The sequence below is a fragment of the Acinonyx jubatus genome, chromosome X (genome assembly GCF_027475565.1).
Source record: "Acinonyx jubatus isolate Ajub_Pintada_27869175 chromosome X, VMU_Ajub_asm_v1.0, whole genome shotgun sequence".
Taxonomy (NCBI): Eukaryota; Metazoa; Chordata; class Mammalia; order Carnivora; family Felidae; genus Acinonyx; species Acinonyx jubatus.
In genome coordinates this window covers 100,695,138-100,700,491 of record NC_069389.1, presented here as the reverse complement: position 1 = coordinate 100,700,491, position 5,354 = coordinate 100,695,138, and the positions used below count along the sequence as shown (strand labels likewise).

At 32.1% G+C, this 5,354-nt stretch overlaps 1 pseudogene; it reads right to left on the bottom strand.

The window, feature by feature from the left end:
- Positions 1 to 4,679: 4,679 nt before the first annotated feature.
- On the bottom strand, positions 4,680 to 4,989 carry LOC106984855 (ATP synthase subunit g, mitochondrial-like; annotated as a pseudogene).
- Positions 4,990 to 5,354: the final 365 nt, after the last annotated feature.

Here is a 5,354-nt window from a genome sequence, read left to right as displayed (position 1 = left end):
TTTTATTTAGATGCTCCATGAGAGTAGGGATCTTATGTTTTTCCTTTGTATATCACCAGAGCTTGGTTATCCACATTAGGCATGGATAAATGCTTATGTCATTTCTTCAAACTTAGCTTCTTGAAAGCAAGTACTGTATTTTATATATAAATATCCCCTATTCCTATCATACTCCTAGGTGCATAATAGCTGGTTAAAACATTTTTATTTAATACTTCATAAGTATAACTATAGCCAATATATTTCTTATACTCAAATTAAGAAAATACTTCTCTTGCATTAAAGGTCACATTATGAACTATATAACAACAACAACAGCAGCCAACACTTCTATAATGCTTACCATCAGGTGCTGTTATAAACAGTTTTCACATATAAACTCATAATTCACACAAGAGATATAAAGAATTAAGTGATTTATAAATTGAACTTAAAAATTGTTGTGCACCAAGGGACATCGTCAAGAAAGTGAAAATACAATCCACAGAGTAGAAGGATATCCTTTTTTAAAATTTTTTAAATGTTTATTATTTATTTTTGAGAGAGGGAGAAACAGAGTGCAAGCTGGGGAAGAGCAGAGAGAGAGGGAGACACAGAATCCGAAGCAGGCTCCAGGCTCTGAGCTGTCAGCACAAAGCCCGACGCAGAACCGTGAGATCATGACCTGAGCTGAAGCGGGACGCTCAACTGACTGAGTCACCCAGGCGCCCCAGAAGGATATCTTTTTAAAGCATGTACCAGATAAGGGTTTAGCATCCAGAATATATAAAGTGCTTTTACATCTCAACAATAAAAGCACAAATAATCCAATATTAAATCATGGACAAAGGATCTGAATAAACTTTTCTCCAAAAAAAAAAATATATACAAAGATGTACATATGTAAGAAAAAGATAGACACTAATAAATGTTGATGAAGATGTGGAGAAATTGGAACTCTTATATATTGCTGAAAGGAATGTAAAATGGTGCAGCCCCTGTGGAAATCACTTTGGCAGTTCCTCAAATAAAACAGGATAACCATAATACCTAAATATTCTACTACTGGGTATATACCTAAGAGTAATGAAAATATTTGTCTTCATAAAAAAATGTACAGGAACATTCATAACAGCATTATTCATAATAATTAAAAAAGTGTAAATAATTCAAATCTCCATCAACTGAGGAATGGATAAACAAAATGTTGTATTTCCAGATAATGGGCCATTATTCAGCCTTATAAAGGAATGAAGTACTGTTACAAGCTACAAAGTGGCTGAACTTGGAAAACATTATTCTCAATTAAATAAGCCAGATACAACTGAACACACATTGTATGATTCCACTTACATGAAATATCCAGAATAAGCAAATCCATAGAGGCAGAAACTAGATTAGTGGTTGCAAAAGGATGGGTGGAGGTGGCAACTGGGAGTGACGGCTAATTAGGTAAGGGATTTCTTTTTGGGGAAATGGAAAACACATTCTGCAGTTATATAGTGGTGATGTTGCAAAACGTTCTTACTATACTTAAAAACATGGAATCAAACACTTTAAAAGGGCAAATTTTATATGTGAATTATATCTCAATAAAATTTGCAAAAAAAAAAAAAACAGACTCCCTCAGTTAACTATTTTATATCAAGGTAGAAAAAAATAATGTGACATTAGTTTAGTTTGAACAAAGGAAGAGTAATTTACTGTAATAAATCAAGGGAGAAATTTGCCTGAAGATACTTTTTCATAGTTTTTTTCCATGAAACAGACTTTCTCCAGCCATAGTTTTGTTCCTAAGCTCTGTGACTTTTCCTTATTTTTTATACTAGCTAATTACTTCCACCTCAACAGTAATATGATTACAGTACTTGCATGAAATCTTTCTATACTTCTTCGTTATTATTGTTTTTTAAATTTCAGTCTTTTTAAAAGTATACTGTTTTTAATAACTTTACCATTTATTTGGGAATAATGAATCTAACAAGACGGCCAATCTCTGAATATGCAAACATGGTTATCTTCATATTCATTTTCACATATCTTTTCAAATGAATGAATTATTCTCTGATCAGTTTAATTACGATATCTCAATCTTGAGAGAAAATTATCCATTTTCCATTCAGATCAGAACTGAGTTGTTCAATTCAGGTACAAAAATAGGTTTCTGAATATTCTGGAGAATGCAAATATTAGGAAGTTCATTGGATTTCCAATCCCTTTCTATTTTTCTCCATTGTAAGGGAAGAACCTCCAGATATAGTCTGCAGACTTAATGATCTTAGTCATTTAAATTTGTAGCTCTCTATAGACCTAGAAAGTATTTCCTTGTACCATAGGAAGGGCTTCTGGTTTCCATCATTTTATTTTATAACTTACAAAAGAAAACAAATACATCTATGTCAAAATAACTGACCCCTGCTCTTCAAAATTATCAAGGTAATGGAAGATACAGAACAAAAAAGGAACAGTGACATGTTGGAGAAGATAAAGCTCCAGATGAAATCCTAGAAGACAAAAAGTTAAAACTTGAAAGCTTAGTATAGAGAACAAACTGATGGTTACCAGAGGCGAGATGGGGGAATGGGTAAAATAGGTGATGGGGATTAAGGAGTGCACTTGTCATGATGAGCACAGAGTGATATATGAAATTTATGAATCACTGTATCGTACAGCAGGTACTAATATAACACTGTATGTTAACTGTAGTGAAATTAAAATAAAAACTTAATTTAAAAAAGTTGAGAGTTTAGTTAAAACTTAAATAAAATTGAAGGAAGTTCTACAGTTTATTAATCATTGTTCCAATGCTAATTTCCTGGGTTTGATAATTTTACTATTGTTATGTAAGAGCTTCATCTTAGGAGAAGTTAGATGAAGGAAATATAGGACTTCTGTATGACTTTATCAGTTTTCTGTAAATCTAAATTTTTTTAAAATAAAGAGGAAAACAACAGCAGCAGCAACAACAAGAACAACTAAAACCTCTCAGAGTTCCGGGTTTAGAATCAGAGATGATTAACCCAAACCTTATTTTAAGAATTACTTCACTTTAAGTTAATTCTTCTCTAATAATGTAAATGTAAAAATGTATTCACATCACATAGTTCATCTTAACCATACCTACCAGAAAATATATAGTTGTTTCTGTAATGACTGACATTAAATACAGAACTAATGAAAATAGACCATAGTCCAATGATGGAATGCAGTTACAGGCATGGTATTAATCTTAGAAGAAAAAAGAATCCCACTTTTTCTTTTGCCTATTATGTTCTTTAATGAGCTTTATATTTCCTCCTCTGTCTCTCTGTATCTCTCTCTTATTATGATATTCTGGAGTATTCTTCAGTAATGACAATCACCCCTTGTTTGTAGGTCTTAACTAACCCATCACCAATTTTATCTGCTCTTCCTTTTCCTTATACTCCTCGTAATTATTGTAGATTTTATTATTGCTCTTATAAGAATTGTTGAAATAAAATCTATGTACTAGTGCAATAGATAATAGCAGCTGGGAACTAAAAGTACAAAATATATTAAATCAACCAGTTGAGTGGGAGTTTGTAGGTAATAAAAGCAATCTAAAAGTCTCACCTCAATGATAGAGATAAGGAAATTATAATTGAATTGAGTTTTTAGTTATTCTTTCATTTAGAAACAAAAACAATATATTAATGTCACACAAAACATTTAAATGAAATATTAACAATCAAAATCATCAGGAAATAGAATAACACAAAATAATCAAGTTAACTGTAAAATTGTAAAAATGGTTCATCATTTTAACCATTAATAAATAGATAAATAAAACACACTATATTAACAAGTTAAGTGAAGAAAACCATATGGTTATATATTTAAATACTGAAAAGATATCTAATAGCATTCCACAACAAATTCTTAGTATGACTCTTAATAAAATACGAATAGTAATTATGAAAAATACTACTCATGAAAAGCCAACATCAAATATTATTTTATTGTAGATTACTGAAGTCAATTTAAATAAATTAGAAATAAATCAATGAGATTGGCAACCATGCCAATTGTTTTATAAGTTTTATTCAATATAATAAGAGACTAAAATAATTAGTGTATATATTAGAAACCAAGAAACTTTTTTTGTTTTTGTGGTTGATTTAATTGTTGATCTAGAAAACTAAAAAAATTCCACTTTAGGGGCACCTGGTGGCTCAGTCAGTTGAGTGTCCGACTTCGACTCAGTTCATGATCTCATGTCTCATGGGTTCAAGGCCTGCATCGGGCTCTGTGCTGACAGCTCAGAGCCTGGAGCCTGCTTCAGATTCTGTGTCTCCCTCTCTTTCTGCCCTTCCCCTGTTCACACTTTCTCTCTCTCTCTCTCTCTCAAAAATAAACATTAAAAAATTATTTTAAAAATGAAATTCCACTTTATAGAAAAACTATCAAAATGGATTATGTAATTTAGGAAGATTTCTGGGTACAGGATAAACAAAAAGCAAAAGGTTCTTTTCTTCACTATACTTCATAATTTATAAGTGAGTAATCTATCCTACTTTAAATTTTAACAAAATTAGAAAATATCAAAGATAAATATAATAAGAATATATAAAAACTGTTTTTTTGATACATTATCTTATTTTATTCAAATACCAGTCTGATCACACATGGTCCAAGAACACTCAAATAAGAAACCAAAAACAGATGTTCAAGATTGGTCCTCAAACATTATAGCCAATGATGCCACACTTACCCATGATCTCACTGACATAAAACCACATCCACACCTCAGTGGCCACCAAAACCAGTTAGCAGAGCTTAACTGTGAGCTGTTTGAAGCTACCAGTTTGAGCACTCTTGATTATTTTTTTTCAAGCTCTGAATAGCTGCAGGGATGTCAGCAGGGGTTAGGTGAACCATCTCAACCTTGGCATAGTGCCAAAATGTGGCCAGTCAAGGCTACACATAAGTCACAGCAGCATTCACCAGCATCAGGGCCTTCTCCTCAAGGTTACAGACAAATTGGGCCATGGTTCCAGGATGAAAAGTCAAAAAAAATTATTTAAATTGTACAAAATGGGGCTAGTAACTTATGAATAGTGGAGTAAGGATGTCTGAAAGTCGGCTCTTCCACAAAAACAAAAACAGTAGTAAAAATTATTAAAACCATTTTTTCCAAAACTCTGGAAATTAACCAAATATTTACAACCATTCAAGAAGCATTTATTCAAGAAAAATGGTTAATCTTGTAAATAACAGCAGGTTTTGCTTGCCCTTATACTCATTTTCTTCTCCTCAGCTCTGTGGTATCCTTGAAATCAGTCTAGTAATCATAGTGCATTAACACCAGCTACTGAATAATACTAGAAGGGGAACTACAGGCTTGGAACACCCTA